The sequence below is a fragment of the Plecotus auritus genome (genome assembly GCF_963455305.1).
Source record: "Plecotus auritus genome assembly, chromosome: 4".
Taxonomy (NCBI): domain Eukaryota; kingdom Metazoa; phylum Chordata; class Mammalia; order Chiroptera; family Vespertilionidae; genus Plecotus; species Plecotus auritus.
Window position 1 is genome coordinate 25,364,366 of NC_137775.1, and position 18,404 is coordinate 25,382,769.

Sequence of the window (18,404 nt, forward strand, 5' to 3'; positions counted from 1 at the left end):
AACTTTCTGTCTCTCTCTTGCTGCTTTTAAGATTCTTACTTTGTCGTTGGTGTTTGCCAATTTAATTATAATGTGCCTTGGCGTCGGTCTTTTGGGGTTCATTTTGCTTGGGACTCTGTGAGCTTCTTGGATTTGTGTGGGTTTTTTCTTCCCTATATCAGGGAAGTTTTCTGTCATTATTTCTTCAAAGAGGTTTTCTATTCCTTGCTCAGCTTCCTTTCCTTCTGGAACCCCTATTATGCGGATGTTGTTTTGTTTCGTGTTGTCCCAAAGTTCCCTTAGACTCTCCTCCTGCCTTTTAATTTTTTTTTCTAGAAGTTGCTTTTCTTGGGTATTTTTTTCCATCTTGTCTTCTAGCTCACTGATGCGGTCCTCTGCTTCTTCTAGTCTACTCTTGATGCTTTCTATTGAGTTCTTTACAGCAGCGATGTCATTTTTCATTTCTTCTTGGTTCTTCTTCATTTCCTCTTGGTTCTTGCTCATATTGTCGAATTTGTCTTCCATTCTTTTCAGCCACCTTATGACCATTTCTCTGAATTCTTTCTCTGGAAGGTTGCTTGCCTCCATTTCGTTTACTTCCTTTTCTGGTGATGCCTGCTTTTCTTTCATATGTGGGCTGCTTCTTTGTCTCCCCATGGTCTCTCTTCTCTGGGTGTCTGGTTATGTAGTTCTCTCTCTCCTGGGTTGATTTAAAGGCACAAAATACAGCACTACCAGGTACAACTCACAAGGCACTGAACAGGAATGTATTCACGATATTAATAACCTCCAATAAAGGTGACCACCAGAGAAAGGCAAATTAGGTGATAGGAGAGAAAGAAGAAGAGGAAAAAAGAAAGAAAGAAAGAAAGAAAGAAAGAAAGAAAAAAGGAGTGTGAAAATGAAATTGGGAAAAGGGAAAGTAAAGAGAGAAAAAAAAAGTAAGAGAGACAAGAAAGTGACTAAGAGAGAAAGGGGAACAGACTATATATATTGGGGATAAAACTCCAATAGAACAATCACTAATCCCAGCAAATGCCAGCAACAAGTGCCTGGGGATTAGTACAAACTACAACACCAACTAATATGGAGTGAGGCAAGGGAAAGCTGAAGCACAAAACAAACAAAAAAATAAACAAAAGAAGAATAAGCAAAACAATCTCACAAAAAAAGCATAAAAATTGGATATAATCTACATTCAAGCAAACAACAACAAAAGGACAGAGAGAAGGACAAGTTTATGGATAGCTCAGACAGTGAAGGGAGAGGTGTATGTGGACTTGGAGCAGGGGATTGGAGATTAGATATGTAAGTAGGGTGAAATTTTAACAAGGGGTAAACAGAAAGAATAGGGAAAATCTAAAGCAGTAAAAGGGTAAGACAGACAGGACACTGAAAAGGGGGAGGTTAGGAAGAGAGTGATGGCCTAAAGGTAGAGTTGAGATAGAGTAAAACGATGCTAAAGGAAAGATAAAAAATAGAATGTAGAACCCTAATCCCAAAATAAAATGAAGAGAAAATAAAATGACACTTTAAAAAAAAAAGATAAAATAGCAGTAGTGATAATACGGATTGAAAATAAAAATGTAATCATTAAAAAGGTAAAATCAAGTGATGAAAAAAGAAAAAAAAGTTTCTTGATTAAAAGATGCAAAAAATGAAAATAAAAAAATAAAAGGTAAAAATAAAATGTGAAGTAGTGAAGGTCATTCACTTCCTCTGTTTTTCTGTTTGGCACGCCTGTTTCTCAGTCCAGACAGTATTGCAGTTCCCTGCGATCCACTGCTCTTCGGTGTTGTAAGCCAGTCCTGATTTTAAGCAGGCTGTGTGTCTTAATTTCTCGTATTCCTTTATTTTTGATTACACAAGAGTCAATTTGTGATTCAGCCCCTGGGTGGCAGTGTTTCTGGATTGACTTCCGGGTCTATCTATGGCCTCTCTAGGCAGTGTTAGAGCCTTCTTTCCCTGTGGCACTCGCCACCGGCCTGTGGGAGTGGGCTGCCTCAGAGCTGACTCTCTGATGGTCACTCCCCGCTCCGATCCCCAGGTTCCAGAAAAACAACCTTCCCCTGCAGTCTCCCAGGGTGTCCCCAACTGGGTGATCCTATGTATTGGGCTTAGTAATCAGAAGCAAGGATTTGAAGAGGAAAAAGCCCAAGTGTGCAAACTCCAGGACTGCGAGTAAGCCCAGGCACCCAGGGAGCGCACGGGCTGCGCGTAAGTCTGGACTGCCTGAAATTCTTAGGGTGTCCCTGCACTTCAGATCAAAATGGGTTGCTTTTTAGAGTGCCCTTCTCTTAGCAGCTCTGAGGACCCCTTTCCACAATCACAGATCACGCCAGCCCCTACAGCCACGGATTTTTCTAGGCACAGACTTCCCTGGTCCTCCAGCTCCCGCAAAACGCACGTTCCTCTCTCCCGCCGGGACCAGAGACCTCACCTTATCCCAGGCGAAATCTGACCTTTCCGTGGTGGAGTGTAGAGCTCCTCTGAACCCGTGTGCTTGCGCCAGTTGGGGAGCGTTGTTCTGGGGCTCGCAGCTGTTCCTGGGGTGCCGCAGTTGTGGATTCTCAGGCTTCAGATAAGCTCCACTTTCCGGATCAAGATGGCGCAGACTCCGCGTCCAAGCCCGCAGCTCCGGGAGGGGACCCAGCCGCAGTTGGTGCTGCCAGGTCAGGGGAACCCCGTTCAGCAGTCCCCCACCTCCTTCTGGAATTCAGCTGTCTCCCAACCAGCCAACAAACACTCCTTGTGCGACCCTCAGCTGTTCTTTCTTTCTGCTCCGGGACAAGGCTCGGAACATGTCTGTCTATTCCGCCGCCATTATTCCCTCTCCTCACTTTGGCCAACTTTGATCAGGAAGCAAAGCAAGGTCCTTAACTACCAGGAATTTTATCTGTTTTGTTCACTGCTATGTGCCTGGGGCCTAGAATGCTATCTGGCACACAGTCGGTGTTCAAAAGATATATGCTGACTATGTGGATGGATTGTAATCGTGTTTTCATGCATGAGTTTTTTTCCTCAAGATTCCAAAAGATTTCTTTACTTTCATAAATGTTAGGATTTTGATGGCTCTTTTTTATTCCCACTAGGTATAAACAAAAGTACTTTTGACATCTCAATAATAAATGTTTGTAGAAGAAATGTGTAACATAAATGTTATGTGGTGAAATCACTTTTTTAATGTTGGTGGAATTTGGAGAATCCAGGATTGCCTTTCATATAATTCCAGTTATTTCTACAGTAGCACAAACATTACCATTTGTATGCATATTGTATACACACACACACACACACACACACACACACACACATACGTGTGTGATCACACATACACATTTGTTAGGGAGGAAAATTACATATACAACCAGAATGGTTTACTCATCTATAAAATGTTAACATTATCTATTCTGGTTCACTCTAAAGGCTGTTGTACAATTCAAGTGTAATTACATATTTTAAAACTCTTGAAAAATTTAAAATATAAAATGCTAGATATTGCAACATACATTTTTATACTGTTAACATAAGAAAACATTCAAACCTGTAAAGAATTTTTGTGAGTTTATTTGAGCCAAACTGTTGACAATTGCCGAGAAGCAGAATCTCAACATATTGAGATAATGCTCCAGAGAATGGTGGTTTTTCACCTTGTTTTATACACTACAATCAAAGGAGATGTAAGTGGGTTACATGAAACCCATTGGTGATAGATTAGGGAGGTGGGAGAAAGCAAAGTGGAGGGGAATCTCTGGGATGGGATACAAAGTAAAATGATAGATACATACCTCTTTTGCATAGGTAGGTACAGGATAGCTAACAGTCAACAATAAACAAGATAACTAACTATGAGGGAATTTGTGGTCTCATTTGTTGTACCCTGAGGGGTCCAGAAAAAGGGAAGGTACAAGTTACCCTGACATTCCAAAGGTATGTTATCAGAAATGCAAAAAGACAATAAGCTCAGTAAAGATCAAAGTTAATCTTTGTTAGGGAAGATACTGGCCTAAGACATGACTACCCACTATAAATTGCTTTTTTTAAAAATAAATCTTTATTGTTCAGATTATTACAATTGTTCCTCTTTCTTCCCCCATAGCTCCCCTCCACCGGGTTCCCACCCCACCCTCTGCCCTTACCCCCCCCCCACTGTCCTCATCCATAGGTGTACGATTTTTGTCCAGTCTCTTCATGCACCCCCCACATCCCTTTCCCCCAGAGAATTGTCAGTCCACTCCCTTTCTATGACCCTGATTCTATTATATTCACCAGTTTATTCTGTTCATCAGATTTTTTATTCACTTGATTTTTAGATTCACTTGTTGATAGATATGTATTTATTGTTGATAATTTTTATCTTTACCTTTTTCTTCTTCCTCTTCTTAAAGAATACCTTTCAGCATTCCATATAATACTGGTTTGGTGGTGATGAACTCCTTTAGCTTTTTCTTATCTGTGAAGCTCTTTATCTGACCTTCAATTCTGAATAATAGCTTTGCTGGGTAGAGTAATCTTGGTTGTAGGTTCTTGCTAGTCATCACTTTGAATATTTCTTGCCACCCCCCCACCCCACCCCCCGTCTGGCCTGCATAGTTTCTGTTGAGAAATCAGCTGACAGTTGTATGGGTGCTCCCTTGTAGGTAACTAACTGTTTTTCTCTTGCTGCTTTCAAGATTCTCTCTTTGTCTTTTGCTCTTGGCATTTTAATTATGATGTGTCTTGGTGTGGTCCTCTTTGGATTCCTTTTGTTTGGGGTTCTCTGTGCTTCCTGGAGTTGTAAGTCTATTTCTTTCACCAGGTGGGGGAAGTTTTCTGTTATTATTTCCTCAAATAAGTTTTTAGTATCTTGCTCTCTCTCTTCTTCTGGCACCCCCATAATTCTGATGTTGGTATGCTTGAAGTTGTCCCAGAGGCTCCTTATACTATCTTCATATCTTTGGATTCTTTTTTCTTTTTGCTTTTCCAGTTGGGTGTTTTTTACTTCTTTGTATTTCAAATCTTTGACTTGATTCTTGTGATCCTCTAGTCTGCTATTGGATCTCTGTATATTATTTTTTATTTCAGTCAGTGTATGCTTGATTTCTAGTTGGTCCTTTTTCATATCCTCGAGGGTCTCGCTAAATTTATCAGCCTTTTCTAGAAAATTATTGAAAAACCTTATAACCATGGTTTTGAACTCTATATCCAGTCGTTTGCTTTCCTCCATTTCTTTCCTTTGTGACCTGTTTCTTTGTCTCCACATTTTCGCTGCTTCCCTGAGTTCATAGAGTGGCTTTGTGTGCTAGGTGTCCTATAGGGCCCAGTGGCTCAGCCTCCCCAGTTACCTGAGGTGGACACTCTTGGTGCACCCCTTTGTGGGCTGAGTGCACAGTCTTGTTGTAGTTAAGCCTTGATTGTTGTTGGTATCACTGGGAGGAATTGACCTCCAGGCCAATTGTCTGTGAGGATCAACTGTGTCTACGCTGGGAGAACTTCTGTGCTGGAGACACCCTTGTGAGACAAGACTTGCAAAAGCCTTTGTGCTCAGCTTGGATGGGGCGGAGTCTCAGGGCAGAGAAGACAGCAATGGCTTCTCATCAGCCCTGCCCTATGAGGCCCCTGTGTCTCAGTGTTTCATGGTAATCGCTGCAAGCATCTCTGAGAGAGAAGCCGCCTTTGAGTTTTGCTCACTGCCAGACAGTCCAGTGTCTCCCCAAATGAGTCTGGGTCCCCAAAGTCTCGCCCAGAACTGGAGTTCAGAGCCATCGGGAGCTTTTGTCTCTCTCTCGGTTTAGAAAGCCAGCTGCGTACACAGTTGCTAGCCCTCTCCGCGTGCATGTACCTCAGTACCTCTGCCCTCCGCAGTTCCTCTGAGTCTCAGTGTGCTTTTCTCTTTCCTGACAGTCCAGTTTCTCCCGGAATAAGTCTGGGTCCCCAGAGTCTCACCCGGAACTGGAGTTCAGAGCCGTCGGGACCTTTTGTCTCCCTCCCGCTTGAGAAAGCCAGCCGCGCACTCAGTTGCCAGCCCTCTCCGTGCATGTGCCTTGGTACCTCTGCTTTCTGCAGCTCCTCTGAGTCTCAGTGTGCTTTTCTCTTTCCTTCTAGTTGTAGAATTTCCACTCAGCCAGACTTCCTGTGGTTTTGGATGATGTCTGTATTGTCTTTTAGTTGTAGTTTTGAAATTGTTGTGCGAGGCAGCAGTTTAGGTGTTTACCTATGCCGCCATCTTGGTTTCTCCTATAAATTGCTTTTCAATTGAAAGTTTTTCATTTCAGACTATCCTTTGTGGGCACTTTAGGTTTCTTGAGTTTGCAAGGCTGCCACACAGACCTTCCCTGAGTTAGTCAGGTTAGTATGTGGTCCTTTTTTACCCACAATATACAATTTCCTGAGGGAAAAAGAGTCACAAATGATTAGTGCATTTTATAAACCCCTTCATTTTATTTACTTGTTTAATTTTATTTTTAATTATAGTTTATATTTAATATTATTTTGTATTAGTTTCAGTTGTAGGCATAGTGGTTAGACAATCATATACTTTACAAAGTGTTCTGCTGATATTTTCAGTGCCCAACTGGCAGGCTGCATAGTTATTATAATATGATTGACTATATTTCCTATGCAATATTTTACATCCCTGTGACTATTTCATTACTGCCAATCTGTACTTCTCAATCCTTCACCGTTTTCACTCAGTTCCTCAAAACTTTCCCCTCTGGCAATCATCAGTTTGATCTCTGTATCTATAAGTCTATTTCTATTTTGTTTGCTCATTTATTTTGTTCTTTAGATTCCACATATAAGTGAAATAATATGGTACTTGTCTTTCTCTGACTTATTTCCCTGAGCATAATAACCTCTAGATCTATCCAAATGCTAAGATTTCATTATTTTTTATGGTCAAGTACTATTCCATTGTATATATGTGCCATGCTTTTTTATTCACTTGTGTATTGTTGGGAACTTGGGTTACTTCCCTAGCTTTTATATATATATATATATATATATGTATGTATATATATATATATATATATATATATATATATATATATATATGGCTAATATGCTAAGTGTCGTCCAACTGGTTGTTATGATGCTCACCTACCACCAGGGGGCAGATGGTCAATGCAGGAGCTGCCATGATGTACATTGGCCATTTACAGAGAAATGGCACCCACAAAGCAACACTCGGCTTCCCCCAAGTGGGACACAGGCCCTGCCACCACCCCGGAGTGACACCCACCAAATCGCAGCTGATACTGCTGAGATACCATGGCACAAAATGCAGCCCATAGCCAGTCCAGCCCAGAAATTGTGGGCACCAGGTAATGATGTCATGTAGCAACACCCAGCTTCCTTTTGCTAGTGACGACTAGCCTCCTTGCAGTTTCTTTAGCCCAGGAACATGACTTGCTTTATAGCCAGGTGGAAACTTTTTACACTTTAACCAAATGCCTGTGAAGTGTTCTCCCATGCCTCATCTCATTTGATCCTCATAGAAGTCCTGGAGTAGGTAGATAGGAGACTCGGTAGAATCCCATTTTCTTTTCATTAGCTGGAAAACAGAGATTTAGAAAGTTTAGAAACTTGACCTGACTAATAAAAAGAAGTAAGAAATGGTGGACCTTGAAAATGACTTCAGATTTTCTCACTGAGCAGAATATAGTCAAACACTGCTGCAGTTAAATATTTTACCCTTTGTTCTCCCTGCGTGATCCACAATAATAATCTACTTCATGTTGATATTTACTGCTGTATTGCTGACAGTTACCTGAAAGAGAAGTTGGGGTGCTTCACTGGACTAGAAAAAGTTTAGCTACATCAGAAAACAGGTCTAATTAAGTAAGTTTATTCTATATATATAAAAGACTAAGTTAGCTCATGCATGTGTGATACATATAAAGCTCTCGCTGGCACCAGTTGCAAGTGTGTGTTTCAATCTTTCATTGTCGATTGTGAATTTGCTTGACACTTCTATTATAGAGAAAGGGTGAATAGCAATATTAAAATATTTCTTCTAATTAATTTCCTTTCAATGTGCATGAATTCATGCACTGGGCCACAGTTGTAAATAACACTTCAATGAACATCAGGGTGCACATATTCTTTCAAATTTGTGCCTAGGGTTTCTTCGGTTATATACTCAGAAGTGGAAGTGGGTAATAAGGCAGTTCCATTATTAATTTTTTGAGGAACCTTCATACTGTTTTTCCACAGTGGCTGCACCAATCTGCATTCCCACCAACAGGGCACCAGAGTTCTCTTTTTCCACATTCTTGTCAACACTTGTTGTTTGTTGTTTTCTTAATGATAGCCATTCTGACAGATGTAAGGTGATATCTCACTGTGGTTTTAATTTGCATTTCTTTGATGATTAGTGACGGTGAGCATTTCTTAGTATGTCTGTTGGCCATCTGTATGTCCTCTTTGGAGAAGTGTCTATTCAGGTCCTTTGCAAACAACTTCATTTAAAAAACTGAGCAGATAAATTTAGTACCACTGTTTTCAGCTTTTTTTCCCCCCTTCATCATATGTTTTAAAATTAGCCATTTCAACTACAGTTAAAGAAATAAGAAACTTGGTGTTTGTTTTGTTTTACCACCCCCCTTTTGAATCTAGTAAAAAACAGAGCATATTCACACTGTCAAACCAATTCCATAGGCTGAAATAATGATTTCCACGAATCAATTACACCAATGTTAAAAATCTGTACTATGCTCTGAAGCTTATGTGTTCAAGGAGTATTATCTATTTTACTAACAAATAGGGATTTCTGTACAATGCATTGTCATCATAGAGAAATTAAATGTATGATAAGCATATTTCTCAAGTGTAAATAGGCTGTTAGACTAATTAGGTCATATGTCATAATATTTATTTCTATTTCTGGCTGAAAAATTGGACAAAATACTATAATTCTACTCCATAAGACAGGACTTTAATTCAATCTATGCTAATTTCTTTCAAAACACACACATAAATATGTATTTACAGAAGAGTTACTAAGATAAATTTTAAAAATCAGTATTATATTATTTAAATATAAGAAATATTTATAGCTAGAAAGTTGAATTTTATTTAGCTATGCTGATCTGTGCTGAATTATAGCAAAATATTAGCTTGTTTTTACCTACTTATTTATTCCCTCAAAATAATGTATTTTGAAGAACACCTATTATCTGCTAGCTAATGCTCAATTATTCATTAATGGAAAATTCTGTGTAACGAAGTTTTGTATTTTCAGTTTAAGGCAACAAACTTTATTGCATAATAACTCAGATGATGAAAAACCTCCAAATATTCTCATTACTATATCCTCATATTTTGGATATAATAAAAACATTGAATTCCAAAATTATATCAGATGCTGTAAACATTGGTTGAGCCTGCTTTTTAGAAAAAGAACTGAGAGCTACAGACTTCTGCAAGCACAAGACAAGAGAGATTTGCTTTAGAAAATTTGTCTTCTATTTCTTTATTCAACCCAAGCCATGAGTATGGTAGCACGACAAAGACTTTTTTCTGTCTTGTGGTTTAATTGCTTTTTTAATGTTTCAAAACCACGTGGGACGATTTCCCTTAAAATTGATATAAATTAGCGAATATATGAAAATTTCTTTACTGCTTTGTTTTTTCTCTTTCAGAGCATAGTATTTTACAGCAGTTGAATTCTTGGAATTGTAAAAGGTATATATTCCTTTTAAAACAATATGAAAAAGATTGTGTATATAAAAATGATTCTACTAAAACTTTTTAAAAAATAGCATTACTTTTTTTTCTCAGAACTAATAAGCAAATAAAATTAGACAAAATTATAATTACTGGATGTAAAAGTTCTAATCTTGGAGGATTTGAAGACAAATATTTTCCCCAAAGCATAAGAATAAGCATATCCAAATGCTTTCCTTCCAGATGAGAATAAAATAAAGCTACATCCTTTAAACATTACTATATATTGTGTCAACTAAAGGCTTCGTGGGTTTTTTCAGAAAATAATATTGAAACTTTTTTTTAATTTAGAAAAATCCACTTTCAAAAGTTAAATTTGTCTTTTTATTTGTTTATTAAACAGTAAAAGACTTCACATTAACATTACCACAAATATTTAGCCAAGAATGCCAGATGCTGATTTTAGGCCTACGACAGAAAATTGGGCATATTTCCAATCAGATGCCTGTACTGTATCCAAAACAGAGCCTGTAAAATACAGTGCTTCTCTGGCAGAGGATGTTAAACACCCAGATGAGCATATTCAAGAATAATCAATCTACGCATTGATTCTATACCATTAGACCAGGACGTTAACATGAAACTGAAAAGAAAGGACATCTCTGAACAACGTGGCATCATTAAAAACTGGAGAGCTGGAGTTGCCCACATGCAAACTCAAATGTACTCGCATAACGAATAATACAGGCACACATTTTTGAGTGCTTACTCTGTGTAAGCTAAGTGATGTACATTGACTAGCTCATTTAATCCTCACAACCCTATAAACCTGGAATTATTCTTATCACCATTTTAAAGACCAAAAGAAAAAAAAATTGTAGCACACTAGATGTTACATCATCCACCTAAGGTCTCAAAGGCATTTTTACGTCTGAGCCCATGCTTTAAATCATTATCATGGAGTGCAATCTCAGGTACACCCACATTCTGATGCAAAGAATAAAGATTCCAACCAGACAATCCTTACATTAGATTAGGCATACAGGGTGGGGCAAAAGTTGTTCCTATGCAAAAATAATAAATAATAATACAAGAGAATTCTGTCAATTATTTCAAAGCTCAAGTTCCCATCTCGGGGAGGAGACCTGATTGAGGACTGCCACTTCAGGTCCGAGGTGACATCACTGTTCCTGACTAGCTGGGTCTAGTTTTATCCTCCCAGTCGGGTTCCCGCCTAATAGAGTCTAGTTCTAGGTCCTTTGGTTTGTCTCCCTGTCTGTAAAGCTCTACTTCCCTTCTCTCCTGCTGTGGTCCAATCCCGGACTAACTGCCAGCCCGCTTTTTCTAGCTTCTCACATTAAGTAGGGGAGCATTGATTTGTATAGTCATTCTCATGCCTGGTAAACTTTGACAACCCCTGAGCTGAACAAAAGGAACAAAATAAAAATGTACATGCCAATGTCTGAGCATTTAAATGATCCTGCTAAAATCCTGAGCCATCTGGGGTAGGGCAAGGGTGAGAGAAGAATTTTAATTGATTCTACTTGCTGTGGAGTTTATTCCATTTGGTTTAATGTTAAGCCTCTAAAAACATAATATATGTGCATAAATTTGTTTGTTGCCAGGATTGAACAAGAGTAAAGCAAATAAAGTCTACTTCCAGCCACAATAAAGGAGCTGGTATCACAATAGCCCTGCCCCCCCCCCCCCCGCCCCCCTCAAAGAAAACCAACAACACAAAACAAAAACTATAAAATGGGGTGTGGCATGGGGAGGATATGAAAGCACTGCTTTTAGACAGTGAACAAAAGGCAGCACAAGACTGTGATCCTTCAAAGAAGGGCAAGATGAAATGGGCCCTGCAATTGTACCAGCTTTCTGCCTGATGTCTCATTACAGACTGTGGCTCAGGGAGAGAGCGCAAAGGAGCACAGCAGACGCCCTGAACCGAGGGGACAGAGCTCAGAATTCAGAGCCTGTGCGGTGGGTGGCTGAAATTGGTATGGCAAGGTTTGGGAGGAAAGTGGGCTGTGCAGAGGAGTTCCAGAAATCATCAGAGACATTCCTTGAAATCCTTGGCTGAATAGTAAGAATAGTGTTTGCAAGTTAAAACTGAGGTGGACCGAGTATAGTACTAAGAAAGAACTGAAGAGCTGAGATTTGAACTCCCAGAACTAGACAGAACAGGAAGACGTTTGTTTTCTGACCTTGCAAAGGTGAAGAAAACCTAAGGAACAATGCAGATTTAGTAGGAACTCCAGCAAGGCCAAACCTTAGGAGAAGGGCTAATCTAGTTCTACCGCAAAGAATCAAGTTCTACTGCAAGTAAATTAAATGCTTATGGGTGTGGACAAAAAGAAGCCACATGCTAACCTGACGAACTCAGGGAAAGCCTGCATGGCAGCCTTGCAAACTCAGAGACCTAAAATAACCACAAAGAATGGTCTGAAATGAAAACTTTTAAAGTTAAAAAGCAGTCTATGGTGGGTAGTCATGTCCTAGGCCAGTATCTTCCCAGACAAAGATCAACTTTGATCTTTTTTTTTTTTTAAATATATTTTATTGATTTTTTACAGAGAGGAAGAGAGAAGGATAGAAAGTTAGAAAAATCGATGAGAGACATCGATCAGCTGCCTCCTGCACACCCCCTACTGGGGATGTGCCCACAACCCAGGTACATGCCCTTGACTGGGATCGAACCTGGGACCCCTCAGTCTTCAGACTGACGCTCTATCCACTGAGCCAAACCGGTTAAGGATCAACCTTGATCTTAACTGAGCCTATTCTCTTTTTGCATCTATGATAATATACCTTTGGAATGTCAGGGTAACTTCCCTTTTTCCAGACCCCTCAGGGCACAACCAATGCAAGAGGGAACCCAGGGCAGAGACCACTAATTCCCTCATTGTTATTGTTATCATGTTAATAGTTGACTGTTAACTATCCTGTACCCACCTATGTAAAAGAAGCCATACTTTCTCCCAATCCCAGAGGTTTTCCCGCTTTGCTTTCTTCCACCTCCCTAATCTATCACCAAGGGATTTCATGTAACCTACTTACATCTCCTCATTTGATGGTAATTTATAAAACAAGGTGAAAAACTGCCAACGTCTGGAGCATTATCTCAATACCTTGAGACTTTGCTTCCCGGCAATTGTTGGCAGTTTGGCTCAAATAAACTCACAAAAATTCTTTATAGGTTTGAATGGGGAAAATTTCTAATAATGAAGACAATAAAATCCTGACAGTCAACAATAAAGCATTTATAACATGCAGACTATAATTTTAAAAATTACTACACACAAGAAGAAACAGAAAAATGTGACCCATAACCAGTATAAAATTATTCAATAAAAGAGACCCCAAATGAGTAAATTAGAAGGCCACATCTTTACAAGAGCAATTATAAAAATACTCAAGGTTTTAAAGGGGAAAAAAGAAGACAAGGAAAAATAACAAGTTTCAACAGGGGAATGAAAACTATACAAAAGGAAATGACAGAGATAAAAAAATACAACATCAAAAATTAAAAACTCAAATCTATAAGCAGACTAGATAGTGCAGAAGAAACTGTCAGTAAATTTGAAGAGAGAACAATGGAAATTATCCAAACAGAAGTATAGATAAAACAGGAGTTGAAAAGTAATAGTGGAGTTTCAGTAATTTATGACATAATTTCAAGTAGAGCCAAGAAGCCCCCAAAATCCCAAGTTCACCTGTTCCCTGTGCTAAACTGTCTCCTACCGAGGTGAATTTCTAACTTAGCAGAAAGCTTATTTCCTAAGCAAAGCTGGGGAATTATGTAGCATTAATCCTTATCAGCTGGACAGTTTTTATGTATAAGATCCTCTTGCTATAGTTGTGTATTTGCTATTCAGAGCAGACTCCGAGCTCAGCCTCATGCGCTGCTTTCCTAGCCTACAATCAAGAATCACTGGTCTAGCCCAGCCAGTGTGGCTCAGTGTTGAGCATTGACCTAGGAACCAGAAGGTCATGGGTTTGATTCCTGGTCAGGGCACATGCCCAGGTTTCAGACTTGATGCCTAGTGTGGGACTTGCAGGAGGCAGCCAATCAATGGTTCTCTCTCATCATTGATATATCTATCTCTTTCTCCCTCTCCCTCTCCCTTCCTCTCTGAAATCAATAAATATATATATATATATTTTAAAAAAGAATCACTGGTAGTGCTATCAGACCGCATCACTAATGCTGCCCCCAGAGGTCCATATGTCTGCTGAATGACTTTGTCATTCTTAATCAGTGAATGAATCAGTTTCTAGGACAATAAAGAAAAACTGGAATGCTTCAGTAAAAGAGTGAGAGAAATAAATAAAACAAAACAAAAAATGCCAAAACTTAAAAGAATAAACAACAAAAAAAGGCAACTAAAGAAAAGCAAAAAAGCAAATAAAAAAAAAGAGAAAAAAGATGAGAAGAAAAATACACACACACATTGTGAAGCACATAATATCCTCTCAATCTCTATTATTACAGAATGCCTTTGAATAGTTGCATTGAATTTTCTTTAAAGCACATAACTCTATTATCCACACTGAAATAATTTGTCTTTAAAACAGTACTCCCATTTTTTGAGTGTTTTCATTTTAGAAAATTCTCTTATAACACAGATCTTTCTGCAAAGGATCAAATTTCTTAATAATCATGATTAAGAATTTATTTATTTTTTGAATTTATTAGGATGACCCTGGTTAACAAAATTATACAGATTTCAGATGTACAATTCCATAACACATCATCTGTACACTGTATTGTGTGCGCACCACCCCAATTCAATTCTTCGGTTATCACCATTTATCCCTCCATGCCCTTTGTTTGAATTATGTTTACAAATTGATTTAAAATTTTATGAAGCATTTTTAGGTTTGTTTCCCCAATAATTAAATACAAAATTAATACTTATTTTATGAATAAAAAATTCATAAGTAAAATACATAATTATTAAAATATGAATCAATTTTTCAAAGATAATATTTTGTGACCTTGTGAAAATTGTTCATTCATTTTTGTTAATTTAAAAACTTTTAATTATGTTTGACATACAATATTATATTTGTTTCAGATATACAATATAGTGATTAGACATTTATATACCTTAGAAAGTCATCTGACCACAATAAGCCTATAACCATGTCACCATGCATAGTTATTACAATATTATTGACTACATCCCTATGACTTATTTTATAACTGGCAGTTCCTCCTTAATTCCTTTTACCTTTCCTTTTCTGTCCATCTTGTCCTCCTCCCCCTGCAACCATCAGTTTGTTCTCTGTATCTATGAGTTTGTTTCTGTTTGTTTTAATTTTTAGATTTTACCTGTAAATGAAATTAAATGGTTTTTCTTTCTGTGACTTATTTAACTTAACTGAATACCCTCTAGGCCTATCCATATTGCCATAAATGGCAAGATTTTATTCTTTCGATGGCTCAGTAACATTCTTTATCAATTCTTCTATTGATGGACACCTAGGTTGCTTCCATATCTTGGCTATTATAAATAATGCTACAATGAACATGGGATGCATATATATTTTTAATTTAATGTTTTTGTTTTCTTCAGATAAATTCTCAGAAGTGGAATTGTTGGGTTATTATTGGAGTTCTATTTTTACTTTTTTAAGGAATTTCCATACTGTTTTCCATAGTGGTTACACCAGTTTACAATCCCACTGACCGTGCACAAGGGCTCCCTTTTCTGCACATCATTGCCAACACTTACACTTTGCTGTCTTTTTCATAGTAGCCATTCTGACATATCTAAGTGATATCTCACTGTAGTTTGAATCCATATTCTCCTGATGATTAACGATGTTGAGCATCTTTTCATGTGTCTGTTGGCCACTATATGTCTTCTTCGGAGAAATGTCCATTCAGGTTCTCTGCCCACTTGAGGTTATGATTTGGGGGGACACAAACATTCAGTCTATAATAGTCATGGAAATTTCAGTTTGGTTTTACTCTAAAATCAATAAGGCATTCCTTTATACAATGAGATTGAACCAACCTCTGATTCTCAAGGCTTCGGTTCTCATCACCAACACAGACCATTGGGTCAAACAGAGATAATTTCATGTTCAAGAGTTATATAAAAATAATACAGACTGACCACCAGAGTAATCTTCCAACAGAAGCTTATCTTGCTAACAGAACTTATAAAAAATATATTTTAGTACCTTTAGTCTAATACTCATATACTAGAATTAATAAAGGAGGTACAATGAAGTTATAGCTACTAAGTCAGATTGTTATAGACATACTCCACTCACTATTCCGCAGGAAGAGCAAAAGAAATGTAGCATTGCATAGAAAAATTAGCATTTCCTAAATGAAATAGTTTGAAGCAATTTTATAGACATAACAAAAGAAAGCTTGGAAAATGAGAAAAAATAGGTTTTAGTGTGAATTAGCTCCCTGGTTATTTCAACTTTTACCTTAGGTACAGTGTGCTGGCTTAGCTACCATAGGTTAGAATACTGAGGAATCAAAAGCCTCAAAAAGTGAAAATTTGGACATCCAAACATGGGAGACAAAAACAAGCTTGAAAAATACTGTCCTTAGAACTACAAAGAGATGCTTTCCAAAGCTAAAATTTCTGTGGTGGAATAAGCACCTCATTTTCATGAAAATGATAACTTCTTAGAATGGATACAAAAAAAAAAAAAAAAAAAAAAAAAGCAGCTGGGTCACCGCCTGGCTTCTAGTGCAAGGGCTCTGATATTTTTCAACCACGAGGCCAGTTGTCTGTAGGTTTTACGGAAGAAGGCCTTCTCAGCCTTGGCGAACCCTCACCCATTTGCATGTACTAGTAGGTAGCTCTGCTCTGTAACTGAGCATTTTACACAGAGCCCTGCAACTCTCCTGGGAGAGTGGGAACAAGAACAGATAGAAGGGAAGAGAAGGAGAACACTGCCTGACAAGCAGACCATCATTCAAGGCACTGTGGAGCAAATTTTACAGTGCACATTGGTACAGGACCAGATGAGCTAGGTGGACAATTTAGGCATCAGAGGGACATAAATCATGAGGATAAAGTGGTTAAGGTTGCATTTTAAAAATGAGGTATTTGCTTGCTAATGAAATATTTTCTAATAGGTAAATGGTATTAAGATTAATTTTTTATTTACTTATTTTTTTACTAAAACCGTTGATGAGATATTTCCCTGGCTTGGGTTCCTAGTCTGATAAAACTTGAGTGATAGACCTGGTGTCTGACTGTTTTTGTGTTTTAAACAAAGCTTCACTAAGGTAGATCTGGAGAAATGAGAGCTGCAGAAAAGTTATTAGTTATTTGATCCCACATTCAAATAGCAGTTCTTTAAGTAAAAAATGAAGTTCTATACTGTAATTATTAACCAAATTACAAGTTATAAGAATGTCATCATATGTGAAAAACTCTCATCTTTCCTGACAAAAGAAGTCATAAAAATAAATTAACCTAATAAAGTACAATCTTAAAAAATATTCACTGGCACTGCTAGCATGTCGTTTAGCACAATCTATTTAAAATTATAATAGTTAGCCTGACCATAGAAAAATTACAAAGTTTATAAGGCATTCAAGAGGAAAGATCAGACTCATAAAGCAAGGCAGATGCATTGCAGCCACCTCCACCATGCTTGTCACATAATAGTTTCCCTGTAAAGATTTGTTGACAAATTGACTGCTTTGCTTGGAGGCCATAATAGTACAGCATACATTTTTTATGAGGTGCTTTCTAAATATCTTGCATTTATCTTCTAAATGTAACTTCTGCGGCATTCTGGGTATTCTGGGACTGGCTCCCTCCCTTTATTGTGTTATAACTAACAGAAATAACACTGAGTTAGTAGCATCACTTTGCTTTTATCTCTCTATTTTCTTTTAAATCTTTATGAGGAACAGCATGGGAACTGTAACATTTACTGTTCACATCCACTAAGCCCATGCTATGTTAAAAGAGGGTAGAGAAAGAACAACTGAAAATTTCATGGCATATCTATCCCTCAGCTCAGAGACCGAACCTGTGTTCAGAACTTTGCTGGGGATGAGAGAGAGGTCACAGCTATGGGAAACAGATGAGAAAGGTAAGAGAGTAACAGACCTGTAGGAGGAAAGCTACAAGACTTTGGGCTCTGGGGACAGAGAGACATGGGTTAGGGCAGTGGCCGGCAAACTGTGGCTCGCGAGCTGCGGTTTGCCACTCTGTTGACTAATGAGTTTGCCCACCACTGACCTAGACTCTCGATTCCAATAATTACAGGCTGTTGTTCCTTGTGATTAAGCCCCTATCCCAGTGGTCGGCAAACTCATTGGTCAACTGCGCAGCAAACCGAGAGCCGCATGTGTCTTGCAAGCCGCAGTTTGCTGACCACTGGGTTAGGGTCCTGGCTCTACTGCTTAACTTAAATGAGCTTGTTTCTTCATTTATAAAGTGAGGCTGATAGTGAAGATTAGAGGCAAGCTGGTCAGGCTCTAGGATATGGTAGGGGCACAAAAAGTTGCTATTATTCCAAAGAATTGTTGGCGATGTAAAAATATAATAAAAGATATCACCTGGGAAATATAGAGATTCTGGGTAGATTATGGTCTAAACACTAAACCTTATTTATGAGCAAATCACAGTGGAGGCAAGGGACGCTGGGAACTATTGAGGTCTTGGGCCCTAAGGAAGTCGTGGGGAGCTGTTCTCCCACGGGATCTGAGAAACTTGCCAGGGAGCTGTTACCCTTAGTACCCCCTGGCTGAGGCCCAGATCCAAGTTGGATGGCTCTCTGTG